The 25,115-nt window shown below is 44.1% G+C and overlaps 1 protein-coding gene across 1 annotated transcript in view; it reads left to right on the forward strand.

The window, feature by feature from the left end:
• Nucleotides 1–25,115, forward strand: part of ofcc1 (orofacial cleft 1 candidate 1) — a 239,258-nt gene that overhangs the window by 110,030 nt on the left and 104,113 nt on the right. The window lies entirely within an intron of this gene.

Here is a 25,115-nt window from a genome sequence, read left to right on the forward strand (position 1 = left end):
CTCAGAAGTGAAAGTGGTAATTTTTGCATTTTAAATTAAATATTGGGAATAAATATTGGGAACAGAGAACCGGTTCTTTTTGGTACCTAATGAATTTTATGATTTTCAGTGAGCAGTATATTTAGATTCCCCAGCGAATTACTCTTATGAGTCAGTCCTTTTGATTCTACAGCGCGAAACATACAGCGCTATAAGAATTGCATTTCTTATTTTCAACTTATATCTAAAGTGTAAACCTGAAAATGTGCACGGTGTGATTTCAGATCAGATGGGTGTGGTCTCGACTCTCAGAAACTGTGGTTTATGACACTGTTTGCGGTCTGTAATTATCTGGTTAAGAATTTATTCTGAAAAAGTTCAAATGCTCCATAAAGTTTTAAATGCTCCATTGAGTATTCATCAATTAGGAATATTACTGGTTATGCAAAACTAAGAAACTGAAACATGCTCCATCTTTTTTCTTCTTCTTTAAACTGTGCTGAATTTTAAAATGTTAAGTGTTCTTGAACTATCGGAAAGGTGCTATATAAATGTAACATTATTATTATTATTATTATTACTAATAATAATATAATGATTTACAGCACATTCACCTGTTTATAGGCTATATTGATTTTATTTTCATTTAATTTCATTCATTTTATTTTCGTTTGAATTTATGTATTTATTATTCACTGCAAAATGTGTGCTTGACATTTCACATTTTGCTTGACACCTCCTTCAGAATAATGTTGTTATGCATGTACAGACAAATGAAAATTCTGTGTCATGCAGATATTAATATCTGAAATACCAGGAGAAACAACAACATATTCCACCGTTAATGTAGCCTACAAATTCAGCTTCATCTGGTAAGAAAAAGATAAATAATAAAATATATATATTTTTAATAATAATTGTATAATAATAATAATAATAATTATTATTATTATTACTATTATAATTATCCATCTATTTTCTATAGCTGCTTGTCTTATGCAGGGTAGTGCTGGAGCCTATACCAGCTGTCTCGGGTCGAAGGCAGAGAAACACCCAAGAAAGGTGACCAGTCCATCACAGGGCATTATTGTTATTATTATTATTATTATTAAACAATTATTATTATTATTAGGCTATTATTATGAAAATGCATATACAAGGCATATTTTCTTAATACAAACTATAAATGTGAGAGTAACATTTAAAAATGGGTGTTTCATTAAATTCTGAAGCACTTCCTGTTTAAGCCCTGCCCACACTCGGTTCTATCTGAATACAGAGACAGATATAGATAATTTTGTCATATGAACAGAAACTGATACAAATACAGATAATGGCTTCACTGCACACCCCTAATATACATATAGCAATGTCTGATAAATGAAATAAATGTATATATATATATATATATATATATATATATATATATATATATATATATATATATATATATATATATTAATACACAATAAAAAAAAAAATTCTTTAAACATATTGAAAACAGTTATTATATTCTGGAGTTGTAGCCCTAATACTACAGCTTTTCTCACTGCTTATATTATCGCACATCAATGTGCATGATTTATTTGATACTCAGTATGAATGTCACTGTCCGCATTATGAATGTGGCTTTATTGTCACACTCAATCTGTGTTTTTATTGAAAGGTTCAAGCTAACGCTAACATCGGCAGCACATAAAACCTGCCATTTTGGATAATTACTTTTCTCTGGTGATACGAAGTGCAAAAGCAGGCCTACGAAAGGGTGTTTTCTGCTTTATATTGTGGCTCACAGCATTTGATATTAATGAGATAACAGCAGCGAAAACACCGACACAAACAATAGCAACAAACAAATCTTATAAACAGCCTCGTCAAATTGCATTCACAAAACACTTACCTGAATCTCTCTGCACGTACCCTGCGATGAGGGAAAAATTGAGGTGTGTGTTTTTATTTGTATTTTGCCTGAATTATTGCAAACGCTGTACATTTCTAGAAGAAAGAGAGCGACTGGTTTTATAGGATTTAGATCTGCCGAGCGCTGCTCATTTCTGAAAATTGGTAATTTGTTGCCGCTGGACTGCTATTAAACAAGATCAGAGCTGTGCTGCTCTAAGTATGAGAGGAAATCAAATCAAACTCGGGCCACACATTAGAGAGGGAGAGAGCTGGTGCACAATACTAACCCACAGCACACTAAAAGACTTCAAAAACTACTGTGAAACATATACAGACGCAGTTTAGCAGCACTCTCTTTCATGTCATCTGTCTGAAATACTATACAATTGACTGTTTCTTTGTTTATTCATAGTGTTTTGAAATGCAAATCAACTTTTATACAATTCTCACCACTCTCATATAACTGTCCTGCAGAGATTATATTGACTGAGAGCGCTTTAATTCATTTCACTGGATGTGAACTCTCTTACACCATCATTAGTGTGCAGCGGTGAACATTTTCTGTACCCTAGGATGATTTATAAATGATTTGAAAGTAACCAACAGACAAATATTTTAATTTTAAGAGATAGGTTATAATAGCTCGACACTTTTTTGTGTCTCTTTAATTATGTTCCCTCATTTTAAAGAGTGTTGGAAGGTTACACTTGACAGATTTTTCTTTTTTTTTTTTTTGCACTGGTCTCTAAGAAATACTGTACAATAGATTTGCATTTCATTTTTAAAACAGATATATATATATATATATATATATATATATATATATATATATATATATATATATATATATATATATATATATATAAAAACAATAGGCATATATATATACACTCACCTAAAGGATTATTAGGAACACTGTACTAATACTTTGTTTGACCCCCTTTCGCCTTCAGAACTGCCTTAATTCTACGTGGCATTGATTCAACAATGTGCTGAAAGCATTCTTTAGAAATGTTGGCCCATATTGATAGGATAGCATCTTGCAGTTGATGGAGATTTGTGGGATGCACATCCAGGGCACGAAGCTCCCGTTCCACCACATCCCAAAGATGCTATATTGGGTTGAGATCTAGTGACTGTGTGGGCCATTTTAGTACAGTGAACTCATTGTCATGTTCAAGAAACCAATTTGAAATGATTCGAGCTTTGTGACATGGTGCATTATCCTGCTGGAAGTAGCCATCAGAGGATGGGTACATTTTGGCCATAAAGGGATGGACATGGTCAGAAACAACGCTCAGGTAGGCCGTGGCATTTAAACGATCCCCAACTGGCACTGAGGGGCCTAAAGTGTGCCAAGAAAACATCCCCCACACCATTACACCACCACCACCAGCCTGCACAGTGGTAACAAGGCATGATGGATCCATGTTCTCATTCTGTTTACGCCAAATTCTGACTCTACCATCTGAATGTCTCAACAGAAATCGAGACTCATGTAGTGGAGATGAGTGGTACCCGGTGGGGTCTTCTGCTGTTGTAGCCCATCCGCCTCAAGGTTGTGCGTGTTGTGGCTTCACAAATGCTTTGCTGCATACCTCGGTTGTAACAAGTGGTTATTTCAGGCAAAGTTGATCTTCTATCAGCTTGAATCAGTTGGCCCATTCTCCTCTGACCTCTAGCATCAACAAGACATTTTCGCCCACAGGACTGCCGCATACTGGATGTTTTTCCCTTTTCACACCATTCTTTGTAAACCCTAGAAATGGTTGTGCGTGAAAATCCCAGTAACTGAGCAGATTGTGAAATACTCAGACCGGCCCGTCTGGCACCAACAACCATGCCACGCTCAAAATTGCTTAAGTCACCTTTCTTTCCCATTCTGACATTCAGTTTGGAGTTCAGGAGATTGTCTTGACCAGGACCACACCCCTAAATGCATTGAAGCAACTGCCATGTGATAATTGCATTAATGAGAAATTGAACAGGTGTTCCTAATAATCCTTTAGGTGAGTGTGTATATATCTAATATATATATATATATATATATGTATATATATATTGTTATTTATTCATTATATCATGATCTGAGAGTTGCTTTATTAGCTTTTATTAGGTTATTAGGTTATTTTCGAATAAGAATGAGTTAGAAAGTCCATTTTATTTATTTATTTTTGTTCTCCAAAAACTTAAAAATGACAGTCACACTGTGACAGCCGTCAAAGGAAGAGACGGAAACAGGTGTCAGCTTAAGGGGTAAGCTTTTTATTTCTCTTCTCATACAGAACAGTGTTGAAGGATTTTCCTTGGTCGGGTTCTCTGTCTCCATGCTCTGTCAGTGCTGCCCTTTTATGCCGCTCTCCTCATGTTACTGAAATTAGACACAGGTGTTAGTCATCATTTTAGCTCAGGTGTGGGCGCCCTTACCGCTTTTCTCTCCCAGACGGGTGCTTGACCACGCCCCCGCTGCCACATACCCCCACCGCCGACTCAGGCCGGGGCGTCATCCGGCCTGCCTACCACTCCCCCCCATTTCTGGAGAGGAAGTCAGCGGCAGCCATTTGCACCCCCGGTCTGTGGACCACCTTGAATTTAAAGGGCTGGAGAGCCAGATACCAACGGGTGATCCTTCATGCGGTGGAGCCACTGGAGTGGGGCGTGATCCGAGCAGAGGGTGAAGGCCCGCCCCAGCAGGTAGTATCGAGGGTGAGGACCGCCCACTTGATGGCCAGACACTCCTTCTCTACGGTGCCGTACTTAGTTTCCCTCAAAGAGAGCTTCCGGCTAATGTACAGCACCGGGCGTTCTCTCCCTCCACCACCTGCAGAGTACGCCCCCAGCCCCTGTCTGAAGCGCCCGCCTGCAAAACAAAAGGGAGAGAGAAGTCAGGTGCATGCAAAAGCTGCCCCACACAAAGTGCAGCTTTAATCTGTATAAACGCCTGTTGGCACTGCTCCGACCATTGGACCGGATCTGGAGCCCCTTTTTAGTGAGGTCAGTCAGCGGGCTGGTGACATCCGAATAATTAGGCACAAATCTTCTGTAATAGCCAGCCAGCCCCAGGAACTGCCTCACCCCTTTTTGTTTTTGGGTCTAGGGCAAGTCGGAATCGCCAGCGGTCTTGTCAATTTGGGGACGCACCTGGCCATGACCCAAGTGGAACCCCAGATACCGTACCTCCACACGCTCAATCAGCAAGACTTTTTGGGTTCGCGTGAGCTCGCTCGCCGCAGCGATCTCAGGACGGCCCTCAGATGTTGCATGTGCGCTGCCAATCATTGCTATAAATGATGATATCGCCTAGATAGGCAGCGGCGTAAGCAGTATGCGGTCTGAGGATCCGATCCATGAGGCGCTGAAACGTGGCTGGTGCCCCGAACAAACCGAAAGGAAGCGCCACGAATTGGTGTAATCCGAACGGCGTGGTGAAGGCCGCTTTTCACGGGAAATTGGTGTCAAGGGATCTGCCAATAACCCTTCGTTAGATCTAAGGTCGAATAAAATCGAGCCGTACCTAACCGATCGAGCAGTTCATCAACACGGGCATTGGGTACGCGTCAAATTTAGACACCGCGTTGACTTTCCTATAATCCACACAGAAACGCATCGACCCATCGCTCTTGGGAACAAGGACGACCGGGCTGGACCAATCACTGTGGGATTCTTCTATTACTCCCATCTCAAGCATCGTGTCCAATTCTTCTCGAACTACTTTCTTTTTATGTTCGGGCAAGCGATAGGGGCGGCAACGAACCACCACGCCCGGCTCAGTCTCGATATGGTGATGTATGATGTTTGTGCGGCCCGGTAGAGGAGAGAACACGCCTGCAAACTCCTTTTGTAATTCGGAAACCTCTGCGAAGTTGGCGCGGTGAGAGGTGGTCTCCACACGGAACCGGGTGTTGAGATTGCGGGCTTTGTTTACCTCCGCCCGAGCTCCGCCCTCTCCGAACTACCGTTGCCAACGCCACAGAGGCCGCCTCTTCTCTCCACAATTTCAGGAGGTTGAGGTGATATATTTGACGCGCCCCTCTATCGGTACGTTTAACCTCATAATCGAGATCCCCTACTGGTCGTGGTGACCTCAAAGGGTCCTTGCCACTTGGCGAGTAATTTCGAGCCTCGATGTTGGGAGTAATACAAGTACTTTATCTCCGGTGCGAATTCCGTAGCTGTGCACCCCTGTCATACAGCCGGCGTTGGCGTTCTTGAGCCTGGAGCAAATTCTCTTGTGTTAATTTCCCCAGTGTGTGGAGTTTTGCTCGAAGATCAAGAACGTATTGAATTTCGTTTTACTATTAGAAGGTCCCTCCTCCCAAGCTTCGCGGATGACGCCGAGGACCCCGCGTGGGCGTCGCCCGTACAGCAGCTCGAACAGTGAGAACCCCGTGGAGGCTTGTGGGACCTCCCGTACTGCGAATAACAGGGGTCGAGCCACCTATCCCAATTCCTAGCGTCTTCATGTACCGAACTTACGTAATCATATTTTTTAGTGTTTTATTAAATCGCTCCACTAGGCCATCAGTCTGCGGATGGTAAACGCTAGTGCTGAATCGACTTAATGCCCAATAGTTCGTAACGCTCGCGAAATGTACGTGACATAAACGTTGTGCCCTGATCGGTGAGGATTTCTTTCGGAATCCCCACCTGGGAGATTATTTTGAAGAGTGCCCCTGCAACACTACGTGCGGAGATGTTGCTCAGGGGCACTGCTTCCGGATATCGCGTTGCGTAATCCACTAGGACTAACACAAAGCGATGTCCGCGTGATGTCCATTCTAATGGCCCGACGAGGTCCATTCCAATTCTTTCGAAGGGGACCTCGATCAATGGAAGGGGGCGCAAAGGCGCTTTTGGGGTGGCCGGTGGGTTTACCAACTGACATTCACGGCACGCCGCACACCACCTGCGGACGTCACCGCCAATGCCCGGCCAATAGAAACGGGCTATTAGACGGAGAAGTGTCTTTCTTTCCCCTAGGTGACCGGCCATAGGATTATAGTGAGCCGCCTGGAAAACCATTTCCCGGCGGCTCCGTGGAATAAATAATTGAGTCACTTCCTCCTTTGTTTGAGCGTCCTGCGTCACTCTGTACAACCGATCTTTAATAACTGAAAAATACGGATATGAAATGGCATATTTCATATCCGTTGTTGACCATATAGTTGTTGACCATCGATTACTCTCACTTGGTCAAAAGCGTGCTTAAGGGTTTCATCCCGCGACTGCTCCAAGGGAAAGTCCCCCTCAGGGAACTCCCTGAGAGGGGCGACCCCCTCGCCCCTTGCCTCGTCACTCGGAGCAGCCGAGGACGGCCCCGGCTCCGCCTCCCCCGCCAAAGCATCGCACATCGCACACCTCTTCATTTTCATGCAGGACCCATCCGCACAAACTCCCTCTAATACACTTCTAAAATTCGGCCAATCAGTACCCAAGATTAGCGGATGGGTGAGGCGGGAACTAACCGCTGCCTCCACACTATGTTTTTCTCCCCGGAATTTGATCTCTAAAGTCACCAGGGGGTACTTGTGAATATCCCCATGCACACACCTCACCCTCACCCGTTTAGCTGTGCCCAAAGCCCCGGGTTGAACCAAGCGTTGGTGGATGGTGGTCTGATTACAGCCGGTATCCATCAATGCTTGGTATGTACCCCCTGGATCCTTACGGGACCCGGTACGCTCCAGCCCGACCGGGGCAGCCTGCGGGACATCGGAGACCCGCACCACCGTCCCCACCTCCATCAGCGGACACTGATCCCGGAAGTGGTCCGGGTCTCCGCACCTCCAGCAGACCGGCCCAGGCGCCACGGCCGCACCCGTCCTGGCGGGCGCCACCACCTGAGGAGGAGAGCGGCTGAAGGACGGGGAAGGGTTAGGCGGGTTCTCCCACGGCCGGGAAGTTGGCCTGGTGTATCCTCCACGCCTGCGGGGGGCAGGAACGGGCCCTGGGGAGAGAGCAGAGCGAGAGGGAGCAGGGGGAGACACAGGGGAAGGGGAAAGAGAGAGAGAGGGGGAGGGCTCATCCGCCCTCGGTATCGCCGCCAAGTGGTCCTCCGCGAGCTGAACAGCTGCCTCCAGCGATGCCGGGCGGTGGCACTGGACCCATTCCGCCGTTCTCCTAGGCAGTCGTTGCGCGAATTGCTCCAGTACCACCTGATCGATGACTCCCTCGACGTCGCGGTCCCCCGCGAGCAGCCACCGCCGACAGGCGTCCCGGAGCCGTTGAGCAAACGCAAACGGGCGGTCGGACTTCTCAAGCTTCATGCTCCGGAAGAGCTGGCGATTCTCCTCCGGGCTCCAACCAACGCGTTGCAAAATGGCCTTCTTTAGGTCAGAGTACGCCAGGAGGTTAGTCGCCAGCAGTTGTTGTGCCGCGAGTTGTGCTTCCCCGGACAGGAGAGGAATTAGACGGGCTGCCCACTGTTCGGGCGGCCAGCTCCAGATTTCAGCCGTCTTCTCAAACAAATCGATGAAGGCCTCAGGATCATCTGCTACCCCCATCTTCTGTAACGTGGGCAGGGGCAGCGTAGCGTGAATGTCCGGGGTCGCGGCTGGGGCCGGCGCAGCCTCCTGGCTGAGGAGGCTCCGGATAGCAAGTCGGTCCTCTGCCTGAGCCCGCATGATCTCGAAGAACCGCCGATCTTGATCTTGCCGGAGCTCAAGCAGGGATTGTTGGTGGCCTTGATGGAGAGTAGCGAGGGACTGGAGGATTTCCGCCAGCTGGGAGGACTCTATGGGACGACCTTGCTCCATAACACAAAGGAAAAAATCCCGGGTTTCGGCACCACTGTGACAGCCGTCAAAGGAAGAGACGGAAACAGGTGTCAGCTTAAGGGGTAAGCTTTTTATTTCTCTTCTCATACAGAACAGTGTTGAAGGATTTTCCTTGGTCGGGTTCTCTGTCTCCATGCTCTGTCAGTGCTGCCCTTTTATGCCGCTCTCCTCATGTTACTGAAATTAGACACAGGTGTTAGTCATCATTTTAGCTCAGGTGTGGGCGCCCTTACCGCTTTTCTCTCCCGGACGGGCGCTTGACCACGCCCCCGCTGCCACACACACATCATTACCATGGCACACAATATCAAACATTCACCCCATCACACATTATAATAAAAGTTTACTTGAATGTTGATTAAGGCCATGATCAGATCTTTATTCCAGGACATGTGAGTAGTGTTTTCAAAGACAGGAAACAGTTTGAAGAAGTTTCATTTTTCAAGATCTCAAATATTCAAAAGTGCCCTTAATTGAAGAATTGCCCTCATGCAGGACTACAGAAGCATGACAGATTAGACACAGCCCCTCTGTTTGTCTGTCTGTCTGTCTCATTATATCACGCTTGCTTCATGCAGGCATTTGATATGTGAATGAGTGAGGAATATTACTGCCATCTAGAGAATCAGCAGAGACTCTGATGTTGTGTTTGGTTTATTCTGCATGGCCGAGGTGTTGACAGTTCACAGCCCAGACTTTATTGATAAATGCTGTCCCATTTGTTTGAATGGAAAGTCCGGCTGTATAAATTGGTGTATGGCCCGTCTGGAAGTACAATGTGTGCCGACTAAACAAATTCCAAACAAACAGTGTTGAGCCTGCTGTATGACTAAATAAACATTACACAAACCTTTCACATGCAGTCCTTATTAGCTTGTTGATTAGTATATTTATTATATTGTCAGAGACATGCATTGGTGGGTAGTGCATAAGAACTGCAGGATGAACGTTTGAAACCATTTCCCCATCTACTTCACTTTTTTTTCTTCTTATTGTTTCCAGGCTGTTCATTGTTATAATCAATAAAATGGCAACAAGTCCAAAAGCAGATATTTATATGAATATTGTAATTATTAGAGTACATTAGGTGTATAACATAAAAAAAAGTTAAACTCATGTAAGTGTCACACGGAATCTGATTTCCCAATTATTTTAATGGGCTACTTGTGAAATTCTGCAGAATTTAATTTGAGTAAATAAATTTTTTTAAAGCAAATGTTAAGCGTGGATAAGTGTGGATAATTCTATTTTATTCTGCAATGTAACATTTAGTGTAAAGTCTGCTACATGAATGTTTTGTGTAATACAATTGTACTTTGCAGTTGTTTTTTTGTATTCTGAGATTAGTAAAAAATACAGTCACTCAATTGAGTATATATATATATATATATATATATATATATATATATATATATATATATATATATATATATATGCAGTATATAGGATTTATAAAATTTGTATTACTGTCATAATGCATGCAATAGAGGGGTAAGCATGGTAAAAAATGTTAAACAGAGCTAATCTAACCCTGTATATTATAAATCATTATTAAATTAGCCAAAATATTTAATTAACAAACACTCAAGGTGCTGGAAGATCTGTAGCACTTTGTGAATGTAGGCCATTCCAATTATGTGGAAGTCTAGTTTCTGCTGGGTTTTGCAAGTTCAGATTCAGAGTGGGACTGAGTAGAAGTATACAGAATATAAAAGTTTATGATAAAAAAAATAAACAGTTGCCTAAGCTTTAGTTCAAAGTCATGAGCATCTCAACTCTAAAACAGCTCAGACAAAGACGTGAGACTCCAGGCTTGTGACATACAGTGAGTATCGCTCAGAGTGCTGTTTATCTGAATGGGCAGAGCTGCTGTCTTTCTCTCTTTGAGCTATATTACCCTCTTCTCATTTTATCCTTCCCAGATTTACATATCAAACACCTATGCCAGCATAATATCCTTAAACCATGCATTACAATTTCAAAGAACAAACAAAATGTGCCATATTCCAAGTATTGATAAATGCAGTCAATGATTTTGAAAATGAATAGAGTGTGGAAAGTATGTCAGAGAGAGTATGAGGAGCTGTCTGGCTGTTTGAAGAACTTGAAAGACATTCTCTGACCTTCCACCTGATTTGATGTGCTAGTTTGCTGGTCATCTTTCTCAGAGATACGGCTGAGAAAATCAAAGAATACCAGCTCTAGTCCTGCCAAGACAACATGTGCTTACTGAGGGGATATTAAATCTTGTCCAAATGTGAACTGCGTAGATAGCTGCCTTCGAAGAGGTCATCCTAACCCACATGGAACATCGTATGCGAACTCCATGTGCCACACAATTAGCACTCCACACGAGACACTTGACACACAATTGATATTAATAGCGTTAGCATGTTGCTAGGCTGAAGGCACAATACTCTAATAAGCATGAAAATGGAAAGGCAGCATCACAGGCAATTCTTAGGGTGTTTCACACCTGGCTCGTTTGGAGTATTTGTTTCGGAACCTGGTGCGTTTTCTACCTTGGTTTTGTTTGTTTAGGCATATATGAACACGTCAATCTCACTTGGATCTACACCAAAACAAATTAGGTGGTTTCGGACAGATTGCAATGAACTCTTGGCGGTTCGCTTGTGGTGAGAATGCAAACCGACCCAACGGACCAATAAACCAAACAATATCCCTATAAAACCATGAACATAACTAAGGGATCATTAGAGAAGTCATCTGTAGATCAGCACTTCTCTTTGATTCATCATCAAAATGTGGATGGAGCCTTTTAGTAACTATATTAGATATAATTGCTTGTTTAAAATAGGAGCTGTTTTATCATTTCTTTATGCTTACAAACTCCATTGAAATCAATTACTGTAACAGTAACATGAGGAGAGCATTTTTGTGGCACGTGGAGTTGTAGCCTATGTAAAGCGTTACAAATCACTAGTTTATGAGCTCCCATGATGGTTAGGATGGTGCCTTAAGGTGTAGACAGTAGACAGCAAGGCTGCTCACTAGATTTTGGAACAGAGCTATTGTGAAACACTTATTTGCACTATGACAGTAGTTACTTTCTTGTTTGTATTCTTTGTCTATGTGAATGGTGTATGCTTGCATCTGTGTGTGTTTAAGTTTACTCCATGCACATGTTTGTTCATTAATTAGCCTACTGTGTGTGTGTGTGTGTGTGTGTGTGTGTGTGCGTGTTTTTGTGATTTACGAGGACAATTTTGTAAGTTACAAACTGGTAATTACAAGGGTATTATGCTATAAATGTGATTTATGAGGACATTTATAATGTCCCCATAATTCAAATCGCTTAAAAATCATACTAAACAATGTTTTATTGAAAATGTAAAAATGCAGAAAGTTTTCTGTGATGATTAGGTTTAGGGGTTGTGTTAGGTTTAGAGGATAGAATCTATAGTTTATACAGTATAAAAGTCATTATGTCTATGGAAAGTCCTCATAATGATAGGTAGACCAACGTGTGTGTGTGTGTTTGGTGTGTGTGTGTGTGTGTGTGTGTGTGTGTGTGTGTGTGTGTGTGTGTGTGTGTGTGTGTGTGTGTGTGTGTTTATATTGTTCTGGTGTTATTCTGTCAACTAAATATTTTCACCTCTTTTCTCGTATTGGAGGAACCTGTTTTAATCAAACTCAGTCTCATACAACAATTATATCTAATAAGCTCAATTATCAAGACTCTAATTACACTGAAATATGCCCCCCAAATCTCATATCAATTATATCTGTGACATTTCATGTCCTAAAAAGAGGAAAATGAGGAGAGATGGAGAGTTCTGGATATCATCCTGAGGATCAGCAATGCTTCCAAAATCTTCACAATCATTCTCCTCACTAACTCCTCTGCCTCCTATTTTCACAATTAAGTCCTTCGTGATTTGTGTTCAAGTTTTCTTGTCTTGTTATTACTTCTTTAAGTGTGACTTCTCATTGGCCAAGTCAACACAGCTATGACTGGTTATCCACTTTTGAGTGTTTAATCTTATTCAATCTTGTTTTGTACACACACATTTCAGTTATTCACAGATTGTGATGACTGCATTCTGGCCAATTCACCCCTGAAAAATTTTGGTAGTGACAAACACACTGTATTGACATCTGTGTAGTGTGTCCAAAACCAAACTGGTCTGCATTCACCAAAAGCTTCATAAGCCAAAATAGACCATATAAACAATTGCATGAATCATCTTAGAATTATGTGCTGTTTCCAAAAGCATCCCAATGTTAGTATTGTTGTACTTGAAAATCATCATAGTGTCTCCAAGTGCTCTGGAGTAAATGTAAAGTGCTTAAGAGAATTGTAAGGCCATTGACTTACTGTATGCAATCACCTGCAGGACAGTTGCACAATTACACTTAATACAATTAAATACAGTCAATGTGGAGATTCTTAGCTTCTAATGTTACATAATAACAAAAAATAAAAAAAAAAACAGCATAAAATAGATAATTTATTAATAATTAGGCCTAAATGAATAAATTATTAACACAGACCTATGTGCGTAACCACAGTTGGTAAGAGGCAGCATGATTGTTGCACTGCAAATAAAATTCAGATGGAATGCACTGTAGGTGTTATATTTAAAGGGTAAAATGGACTATCTTGGCTCATAAAAATTTTTTCCCACCTTCCTCATCTTCTACAACCTCCTAATTTTGTTTCCGGACACCCATGGGTGCTGTCTCCCACAAAAAGAAAAGCTCTGCTTGATGAGTGTATGAATGTATGTAAATGTACCTTATGTGAGAGCTAAAGCACATCATTAATGGGAAACAAGGTCTTGAACAACTAGTTGTTAATGTAGTTGACTCATTTGCAATTTTTGAGACCAGTCTGTCTTGTAGTTTCTCCCCCCAGCTCTGCAGTCTCAGATTAACCCCATATATTACAGCCTAGTGAGAAAGCTCTGTTTGACAGCTGCAGCTTACAGAGAATAAACAAAAAAAAACTCTGTTGATAGAAGCATACTAAGAATTTGCAGATGTGAATATGTCTTGAGTCATTAATATTTCTTTAGTCTAAAATAACAGACACCAAACGAGTTAAACTGTTTGCATCTATGCTTCATGCTTAAGTGTCACGAACCCCGCTCCCTCGCTCCGCCCCCTCGAGCTTCCTCGCTCGTTTTGCTCCCTCGGGCTTCCACGGCCGTTTTGCTCGCTCGAGCTTGCACGCTCGTTTTTGCTCCTACGAGCTCACATGCTCGTACACTATCTCCCCCCTCGGGCTCACATGCCCACTTCTATTGCCAGAACATTATGTACACCTGCACTCGCATCATCTGCACTCCTGTTCATTGTATACACCTGCACTCGTCCCCATCACCTGTCATTGTTTACACCTGCACTCGTCTCTATAAATATCACAGCACATTCGTCTCCCGCTTGTTGGTTATTGTATTTAGTTTCCCGTGTCTTTGCCCCCCGCTAGTCTCGTCTAGTTTTGAACTCCTCTTGTCTTCCTCTTAGCTTGCCAGCTCCCCTTGTTCCCCTGTCTTTTGCTCCCACTAGTCTCGTCATTTTCATCTACTGATTCCCCGGCTTCGACCTCACGCTCCCTTTGACTACTCTTCACTGGATTTGCCCTTTTTGTGTACTTTGCATGCTTTGTGATCGAATAAAGCTATTTGAATACGACATTGTGACTGTCTCATCTTGTGCGGGTTACAGAATAACCAACCCTACCGAAGACAGTCACAATGTCCCGCGCTGAGGATTCGCGCAGCTCACTAGAGCGGAGGTACACGTCACATTCAGCGCGAGGAGCTACGGTTTGGAGGCATGACCGAGCGCTCACGGCCCAGGGACAGCAGGTACGTGCGATTTTTGATTTGTTTCACCCTGTTCCGCCTGTGTCTGTCCCTGAGCCCGGTTATGCTCCCAACACATCCCCGAAGCCTTAAGCCTTCAACCCCTGAGAGGTTTGATGGCTCTTCGGCGCTTGCCAAGGGTTGTTTATGCAGGGCAGCGGTTGTAGAACTTTAAACCGTGCTCTTAACATTATGGACCCAGCGGCCCAACTCTTGGTTTTATGGCCAGCGAGTCAACCCTTGGAGGCTTATGTGGTTGACTTTTGTGCCCTGGCTAACCAGGTGAATTTTGATGAGGTGGCTCTAAAAGACATTTTTCAATATGGACTGAATGAGCCAGCCTCATCATTCATGCCTGGTGGTCGCTGCTCTCTCAACCTGGCTCAGTTTATTGACCTCGCCCTACTGTACGCTGGTTCCTCGTTTACTGTTGTGGAGGCAGACACTGAACCAGCGCTCCACACCACGGCCCCTGTCTCGAAGCCTACCACGGCCCCCGTCTTGAAGCCTACCATGGCCCCCGTCTTGAAGCCTACCACGGCCCCCGTCTTGAAGCCTGACACGGCCCCAGTCCCGAGGCCTGTCACGGCCCCAGTCCCGAGGCCTGTCACGGCCCCAGTCCCGAAGCCTGTCACGGCCCCAGTCCTGAAGCCTTACACGGCCCCAGTCCCGAAGCCTGTCACGGCCCCAGTCCCGAAGCCTTACACGGCCCCAGTCCCGAAACCTTACACGGCCCTAGTCCCGAAGCCTTACACGGCCCTAGCCCCGAAGCCTGACACGGCCCTAGCCCCGAAGCCTTACACGGCCCTAGCCCCGAAGCCTTACACGGCCCTAGCCCCGAAGGGTTGTTTATGCAGGGCAGCGGTTGTAGAACTTTAAACCGTGCCCTTAACATTATGGACCCAGCGGCCCAACTCTTGGTTTTGCGTCAGCGGAGTCAACCCTTGGAGGCTTATGTGGTTGACTTTTGTGCCCTGGCTAACCAGGTGAATTTTGATGAGGTGGCTCTAAAAGACATTTTTCAATATGGACTTAATGAGCCAGCCTCATCATTCATGCCTGGTGGTCGCTGCTCTCTCAACCTGGCTCAGTTTATTGACCTCGCCCTACTGTACGCTGGTTCCTCGTTTACTGTTGGGGAGGCAGACACTGAACCAGCGCTCCACACCAAGGCCCCTTCTCGAAGCCTACCACGGCCCCCGTCTTGAAGCCTACCACGGCCCCCGTCTTGAAGCCTACCACGGCCCCCGTCTTGAAGCCTGACACGGCCCCAGTCCCGAGGCCTGTCACGGCCCCAGTCCCGAGGCCTGTCACGGCCCCAGTCCCGAAGCCTGTCACGGCCCCAGTCCCGAAGCCTTACACGGCCCCAGTCCCGAAGCCTGTCACGGCCCCAGTCCCGAAGCCTTACACGGCCCCAGTCCCGAAACCTTACACGGCCCTAGTCCCGAGCCTTACGGCCCTAGCCCGAAGCCTGACCACGGCCCTAGCCCGAAGCCTTACACGGCCCTAGCCCCGAAGCCTTACACGGCCCTAGCCCCGAAGCCTTACACGGCCCTAGCCCCGAAGCCTGACACAGCCCCAGTCCCGAGGCCTGTCACGGCCCCAGTCCCGAAGCCTGTCACGGCCCCAGTCCCGAAGCCTGTCACGGCCCCAGTCTCGAAGCCTGGCACGGCCAGAGAGCCAGCGCCCATGCCCGCCACGGCCAACGAGCCAGCGCCCATGCCCGCCACGGCCAACGAGCCAGCGCCTGTAGCCTCGACCACCCCAGAGCCAGCGCCTGTAGCCTCGACCGTCCCCATGGTCACGTCCCCTGTTGGCCGAAGACGTAAGAGAAGGAAGAGGGCCCCTTCTCCCCAGTCCTTGTGCTCAAGACCGCAGAGGTTCCCTCAGAGTCTTCCACAGCTCTACCGACCTCTGCTCCGCCCTCAGAGTCTTCCACGGCTCTGCCGGGTTCTGCTCCGCCCTCAGAGTCTTCCACGGCTCTGCCGGGTTCTGCTCCGCCCTCAGAGTCTTCCACGGCTCTGCCAGCCTCTACTCCGCCCTCAGAGTCTTCCACGGCTCTGCCAGCCTCTGCTCGCCCCTCAGAGCCCTCGCGGCCTCCGCCTCACGAGCCTCCCAAGGCTCCTCCTCCCAAGCCTCCCAGGGCTCCTCCTCTCGAGCCTCCCAGGGCTCCTCCTCTCAAGCCTCCTAGGGCTCCGTTTCTCAAGCCTCCCAGAGCGCTACCTCCCAAGCCCCCCAGGGTTCTGCCTTTCAAGTCTCTCGAGCCTCCCAGAGCTCTAACCCTCGAGCCTCTCAGGGCTCCGTCCCTCGAGTCTTTCATGGCTCCACCCCTCAAGCCTCTCAGGGCTTCTCCTCTCGAGTCTTTCAGGGCTCCACCCCTCAAGCCTCTCACGGCTTCCCCTCTCGAGTCTCTCAGGGCTCCTCCTCCTCTCGAGCCTCTCAGGGCTCCGCCCCCCAAGCCTCTTGAGCCTTCCAGGACTCTGCCACTAGAGCCTCCTACGGCTCCGCCTCTCGGGCCTCCTACGGCTCCCCCTCCAGAGCCCCCCACGGCTCCACCTCCCGAGCCTCTCACGGCTCTGCTCCCAAAGACTACAGAGCTTTCTATGGCTCCGCCTCTCGAGCCTCCTACGGCTCTACCCCCCGAGACTACAGAGCCTGCCAGGTCGTCGCCTCGGGGACCTCCCACAGCGCCACCTCCCTTGGCTCCATCTCCAGAGCCTTCCAGGCCTACCTCGCTAGAGCCTCCCATGGCGCCACCGTCATTGGCTCCACCTCCTGAGCCTTCCAGGCCTTCGCCCCTAAAGCCTCCTTCGGCTCCACCTCCAGAGCCTTCCAGACCTACCCCCCTAAAGCCTCCCTTGGCTCCACCTCCAGAGCCTTCCAGGCCTTCGCTCCTAAAGCCTCCTTCGGCTCCACCTCCAGAGCCTTCCAGGCCTTCGCCCCTAAAGCCTCCTTCGGCTCCACCTCCAGAGCCTTCCAGAACCCCACCTCCAGAGCCGCCTACAGTGCCGCCTCTGACGGCACCGCCTTTCACGGCTCAGCCCGGACTTCCTGACCCCCTTCCTGTCCTGTGGCCTCTTCCATGGCCTCTTGACCCTATTCCTGTCCGGTGGTCACCTTCCAGACCCCCGGACCCAGTCCCTGTCCTCCAGTCGCCTTCCAGACCCCCTGACCCAGTCTCTGCCCTTTGGATGCCCCCTAGATCTTCCGACCACCCGCCTGTCCGCTTTGTTCCCCCTGACCTTGCCTTGAAACTGCCCATTGACCCCATGGACTGTCTCATTTCCCTCTGTGCCCCTTGGACTGCCCTCAATTTTGTTTGCGTGTTTTGTGGGTTGTCTGTTCAGGTTTTTTTGTTTGTTGGGATCGTCCAGCACCACTTCCCAGAGGTCGCGCTCCTCGCAACAGAGCGCGGCCGTCAGGAGCCGTCCGTTATAGAGGGGGGAGTACTGTCACAAACCCCGCTCCCTCGCTCCGCCCCCTCGAGCCTCCTCGCTCGTTTTGCTCCCTCGGGCTTCCACGCCCGTTTTGCTCACATGCCCACTTCTATCGCCAGAACATTATGTACACCTGCACTCGCGTCATCTGCACTCCTGTTCATTGTATACACCTGCACTCGTCCCTATCACATGTCATTGTTTACACCTGCACTCGTCTCTATAAATATCACAGCACATTCGTCTCCCTCTTGTTGGTTATTGTATTTAGTTTCCCGTGTCTTTGCCCCCCGCTAGTCTCATCTAGTTTTGAACTCCTCTTGTCTTCCTCTTAGCTTGCCAGCTCCCCTTGTTCCCCTGTCTTTTGCTCCCACTAGTCTCGTCATTTTCATCTACTGATTCCCCGGCTTCGACCTCACGCTCCCTTTGACTACTCTTCACTGGATTTGCCCTTTTTGTGTACTTTGCACGCTTTGTGATCGAATAAAGCTGTTTGAATTCGACATTGTGACTGTCTCATCTTGTGCGGGTTACATTAAGCAGCAACATGCCAAACTTTTAGCTAGTCAGCCATTGCAACTTTGGGAGTGACTTATGTAGTGACTCATAGACACATAACTGTAATTTCTGGATTTCCTTCCTGCATTTAAATGTGGTTGCTGTGTATGTGGCCATTTTGTATGATATGAGATATGCACATACTCTACTCAACACTGACCCTGTTTATTTTCTTAATATATGTTCCAGGTCTTACTGTCCACAATCCTTCAGCACATATTATTCCAAAGACAAAAAGGTTGGCTTCATAATAATTCATTAATATGCAGAAAAGTGCTCCGCCTTTGAAACAAATGTACAGTGTCAGCTGATGTCACAAATCCTTCATATTTTTCACCCCATCTGACTGAAATCAAGTCCCAACCTACATTTTGTTTTGTTTTTTAAATCCACTTACTCGTTTCATTTTAAATATACAGCCTAATTTCATGAAACTTTTGTGTAGTAGATCACAGACAGATCAGAGTGCCGCCCCTTCACTTGAAAGCATGCAGCACATATAGACTATATCTATATTAATATAGTAAAAAGCTGTGATTTGAATAATCAAACTAAGCTAAATGATGATTTCAGTTTTATTTTGATTAATTGTACCGCACTAATACACATTGTGATAAAGACACTTTTTATGATAATGCAACTTTGGAACATTTTTGAATACTTTATTTATTTATATATTTTTATTATTAAATGTTTTTGTTCATTACAGGTTGTCCACCAGTTCAGAGGTAAAATGTCCACTCAGAGGCACTAAAAGCAAGTTAAACGTTCGCCAAACAGATAAGGTTTTTATGGATGATCTATCAAGTTTTATATCATCAGATCTCCCTGCCCTTCCCTAAACTTTACACCCTAAACCTAAACAGATAGTGTCATAAAAAGCAAATGTGGGATGAAAAACACAATTGCTTTAGAAACTGCATCAATTTGTGGTGCTTCTATGACACATTTGGCTCAAGTGTGGACTCCAGGTCCAGATTAACATAAGGGCTAGATGGGGCTGAAGCCCCAGGGCCCAATCGCAAAAGGGGGCCCTGTGATTGGCTGCGGAGTGCAGGAGTCCTTCATTAATGTTGGTTGCATTCTTGATTGACAAATCATAAGTGGTTTGTCTGTGTTTAATGTTAAAAATAAAAAGAGATGACTGGAACACTCGCCTTGCTGTTTTCATTCATTATCCAATGAAAATTATTTTTCAGTTTACATAATTACGTTGGGGATCGCCTCTTTCTTTTACCCATTGATATGTTGGAAATTTGTCTACAATGTGTAAAAACAGCAGAGTTCAAAAATTTTCAATAACCATTAGTGGAGTAAAAAGTAATGCTAGAGGGAAAAGTGAAACCTCTGAATCATGCGCGTCATTGATTATTTAAATGTGGTTACTGTCTGGCTTTGAACCCTAGTCTCCCGTGCAATTGATGCAACGCTCTGCCAATCACGCCAGGTGGAAATGTAAACACATTGAAACCACTGCAAACATGTCTGATAAAAATGCTGCATGTCAGCGCATCGGCATGCAGTCACCGATCCTAGGGTACCGAAACTATCAGAAGCATCATGACGACTTCACGTGTGATCATCTTGAGAAAAAATCTATCTAATGGTAAGATCCCCTCTGCACTTCTTAAAGTAGCATATGTGCAAGAGTTGTTTTAAGAACCTTATTTGCAATGATTAATTGCTGGGGTTATTGTAATTATGTTGTACTTAATGTGTCTGGAATAGTTAGTATGCACACCAAATGCTGCTCTGTTGTGTGCTTGACAAGCACTACTTGTGTGAAATGCAGTTTTGTGTAAAAAAATACAACAATTTGTAGTAAACGTTATAGTGTGAGATAGGCAATGAGGTGGGCCCTTGGGGTTGCTATAGGCCTAGGGGCCTGTGCGTTCTTAATCCTGGCCTGGTGGAATCGCATGCTCTTCAGGACTCATACATCACAAGTTCAACACTAGTTGAGCTACTGTAAATGTAGTTGGTTATTTAATGCAAATAAGTCATGCTCTACAGTAAAAGTTTAGATGTCATAATCTTGTGATGTGAGAAATGTTTATGAACGGATAATCTGCTGTTTTATTTGTGATGTTTGTGAAAGTGAATAGAAGTCATTGTTATTGTAGCACCTTTAGGGCTCATTTCACCTCATGAAATCATGTACAACGAGCCACGTAAACATTATTTTGCAAAAATGTAGGTACTGTGTAGTAAAAGTAATTCAATGAGACCAGGTTGGGTATGTAACTTTTCACAATCCAATCGATTCCTAATGGATAAAATAATGTCCTGTCCTGCTTTTTTCTCGATAAATATCCATTCACACATTTCACTCGTAAATACATACACAGTGGAAGAAAATCAGGTTGTGAACAGTGTTTTTTCCGCATTGAGTTTTTTTGTGGCTAGAATGTATTACTCCAACTCGATATCTTTCCAAACAAACTAGACCCAAACTAAACCCACATTTATTGTAATGTATGCTAATTGTAGATGCCAGTAATTATCTTACGGCAGTTCTGTGGGAGTGCTGAGATATCTGTGTGTACAACATGCCTGAAGTTTCAACATCCCACGTTTCCACGTCTGCGAGAGTCACAGGTCAATCAATTCTGATGTAATACTGTGGGTAGTTATGTCTAGAGGTGTGTGAGTTACCTTGGGCCCTTTCCTGTGCTGAGAGGTCCCTGGGAACCCTCAAAACACCAAACACATACGGAAGTCTCTCATGACTAGGTTAGTATAGATGCCCTCTGACTTCACTCAAATCAGAACTGTCAGCTGTGACGAGATGTTGGCCTGAGAGTGGCTGACCAGTCATGATGTGGTGGGCGGCTGTATCGTCTGTGTTTGTGTTGTGTATTTTCCAAAAACCTTGGATTCAAGTTGACTTCAGAGAGTGAGGTGTCCAGTGGAACAGAATGTCATGGTCAGAATAGTCAATGTTGGGCACTTGTGGACTTGTGTTCTGACAGCCTTGAGAGATTGCTGTACTAATAAATAACTGGAAAGCTCAGATTAATACATAATTGTTTTCCTCAAAATTGTATACAAAAATAAACAGATGTATCTGTGGCGTGTTTTCACTGGAGTTTTGAAAAAGTTGGCCAAATTTATATGTACTTTAGTGCCAGCATAAGCATGCAGTGCAGTTTTAAAGTAGCATTTTATTCCCTATGTAAGTAAATCGATGTATTGGGTCATCTCAGTTAGCTGACAGCAGATTTGATCTAGTCTTTGAATTACTCAACATGTGCGATTGATCTGTCAGTTCTGTCACAGGCCTGTTTAGGAGCTCTGATCTTTATAGTTACTCATGATTGCTCTCAGGTTTGTGCTAGTGGATTTGCAGAATAAAATGTTCACACTTGAATGACTATAATGATGGCCTAATATGAATTTGTTAAGTTTTTCTCAGCTGATGGTTGGGACTTTTTTTTATCATTTAGCTTTAATAGAGATTCCAACATTCAGTATTTTCCCAGAGAGAGAGATTCCAAATTATTTGCATTAACAGCACTGTTTACACAGAGGAATTGTTTTTTAATGATACACAGTCTTTAAACTTTGTCATTTTGTTCTAAAATGTACTGTTTTTCAAAAGATTTGTTTGAGTAAATGTGTGTGGATATTATAATATAGCAGGGTCTGAGTAATAGAGAGAAAAATAAGTATTTATGAAGTTACAATCAGCCATTAAAGTCCTGATTTGACTGAAAGTGAATAAAGCATACAGTTATTGTAGTGCCTCTAGTGTTCATTTCTCCTGAAAACTGCATAGAATTGTACCTGGAAACATGTATAACAAGTTTGCAAAAAGTTTAGAGTCACATTTTCACTATGAGGCCTGGTTGAATATGACATTTGTCCAGTTTAATTAACCTAAAAAAAAAAGTATTTCCATAATGTTCTGGTAACTTTATTGTGCAGTTAACAAGTCCCATTGCACCATTTTATAAAACCTGGCCTCTCATGCACATACTGTACTAGTCGTATTTTTGTGTGTATATGACAAACTGCCTGGGTAATATTAGGTATTTCAAAGCCCTAAACAAAATGTTTGACCAATTGCATTTTGCAGTTTAATCTGACTTTGGTTTCATCGTAAAAATACTTAAAGGAATAGTTCATCCAAAAATGAAAATTCTGTCATCATTTACCCTCCCTCATGCCAACCCAGATGTGTGTGACTTACTTTCTTCTGCAGAACACAAATGAAGATTTTTAGAAGAATATTTCAGCTCTGTAGGTCCTCACAATGCAAGTGAAGGGTGATGAGAACTTTGTAGCACCAAAAGGCGCATAAAGCAAACATAAAAGTAATCCATATGACTCCAGAGGTTTAATCCATATCTTCAGAAGTGATATGATAGGTGTGTATCTGTTTCTCACCCACACCTATCATATAACTTCTGAAGATATGGATTACTTTTTTGCTGCCTTAATGTGCTTTTTGGAGCTTCAAAATTTTGTTCACCATTCACTTGCATTGTATGGACCTACAGAGCTGAACTATTCTTCTAAAAATTTGTGTTCTGCAGAAGAAAGAATGTCAAACACATCTGGGATGGCATGAGGATGAGTAAATGTTTTTGGGTGAACTATCCCTTTAAATCTGTTGAGGCTAGTATGTGCTCAGTGGGAAACATACTTAGTAGTGCTGTGCATAGGCGGAAATCGCGGAGGGGGGGTCGGGACCCCCCCTATCTGAGGGTTGTCCCCCCCCTAAAATATCATTAAAATATGTGTATTGTAAATAATATAATGTTATATTCTTAAAATAATTGTTTAAGAAGTAAAATAATACAAATGCAAACGGGGCAACAACAAAAAAACCTTCAAAAATTGCTCTTGAGAATTGTTATGTTTATTGTCCCCCCCAACATTTTGATGAAATTTTTGCCCCTGTTGCTGTGTAAATATTTTGTGATTGCTGGGAGATGAATAACAACAGTTGCATTTTTTAATGTGCATTATTGTCATTCTGATCAAACCAAATAACAAATTATTGTTATTTTGCCATACTGACATCACTGTTGTACACATCAACTAACCAGTAAACATATATCTCTCAAACTGGTAAACAGTTACTGGATTAGCTGCATGACTAATGTCTGTTTAGAGGACTGGCAGAGCATTTGAGAAGTTCAGGACAAGATATTCAAGATAATTCTAATTGCTGAGTAATTCATGGCCAAATGTGCCAGTGCTGAGCTGGAAACATGTGCTATGAAAGTAAGAAATTGATGTTCTGTTTTTCTGAACAGCCTGCTAATAATGGCTCTCAGTGGATCCCAGGTGCCAACCTGCTCATAATGGCTCTCAGTGGATCCTAGATGCATAGATAGACTTCAAGTTTCCACTGTTTATTAGACTCTATGGGTTGCATTAGCATGTTAGATTCCCTACTGACAAATGCAATCACCCTATAAACACACACATGCTGCGTTGTCTTGAACCGAGCTTCCTCACATACGTGGGGTGTGTCGGAGAATTTGGACATGAGCGCCAGAGCACTGGAGGGTGAATCGGTGTGTGAGACGTTCATATGCTCCATGTTTCTGCTTTTATAGAGACTTGAGCACTTTTTTCATCTGTAGGAACTTCACTGCATTAAAAAGAAGCAGTTAGCTATTAGTCAAACAAGATCCGCTAATTAAGTGTAACACATTTTTTTCTGCTTTCGATTAGGTTAAAGTGCCCCAGCACCATCTCCCCTTAGCTCTCAGCTGCAAATAATTCTCATAATTTGGCAGTGGTGAAATTCGTATTGTAATTATGAGCAGTATTGTAATTTTGCAGCAGTAATTCTCTTTTACTACACCCAAAACCCCCTCTCGCTGTCTTTTTCTCAATGAAACACGTTTATGTGGATCTCACCCAGCCAAAAACGGGGAAATGGGCTTTCTTATAAAAGCTTGAGATGTGAAGATAATTATGGAAAAACAAGGCAAGATGTAAATCTGTTTTGTATTGTAAAATATTTGTGGAAAACAGGATGCAAGCAGCCATCTCACAAGGCCAAAGAGAATGATATCCAAATGATCCATGACTTGTGGGAAAATATATGGTTGGTTGAAACAGCATCTAATTATAAGTGCAGCACTTAATGTTGATTATTATTTATTATGTGCTGCTGATGAGGCATTTTAACAATTAAAATTGGTTGCACCAAGTAGTATTGTCCACACTTCTGAAGATGTTTAAAATCATACTAAAGCATTGAGTGCCCAAACTGACATGACAAAATTATTATGGCATGTGTTATTTTGCAGGCCATATGTCAATGTATTATTTTCATGAATTGTGATTGTGAATGCAAAATTAGTGCTCACTTTCAAAACCAAACTGATCTCATAGAATCAAGTTACTATCCATATATTTTAGAAAAATTATTTTATGTGGCTTGTTCATTTGCTGCAGTTTCCTAAAGAAATTAACACATGAGGCACAACAACAACAATTACTTTTAAACTTATTTAAACTCTGAACCCTCAACCAAAATTCTTGGATTTTAACACCACCCCCAAAAGACATGGGTTGTGTCCCCATCTTCTGAAGACATTGCCAGCAGGTGGGTGTGTCTTTAAGAACAAGCCTATACAATCTAGAGTGGTCCAATATATTCAATCTTA

The sequence above is a fragment of the Xyrauchen texanus genome, chromosome 42 (genome assembly GCF_025860055.1).
Source record: "Xyrauchen texanus isolate HMW12.3.18 chromosome 42, RBS_HiC_50CHRs, whole genome shotgun sequence".
In the NCBI taxonomy this organism is placed as follows: domain Eukaryota; kingdom Metazoa; phylum Chordata; class Actinopteri; order Cypriniformes; family Catostomidae; genus Xyrauchen; species Xyrauchen texanus.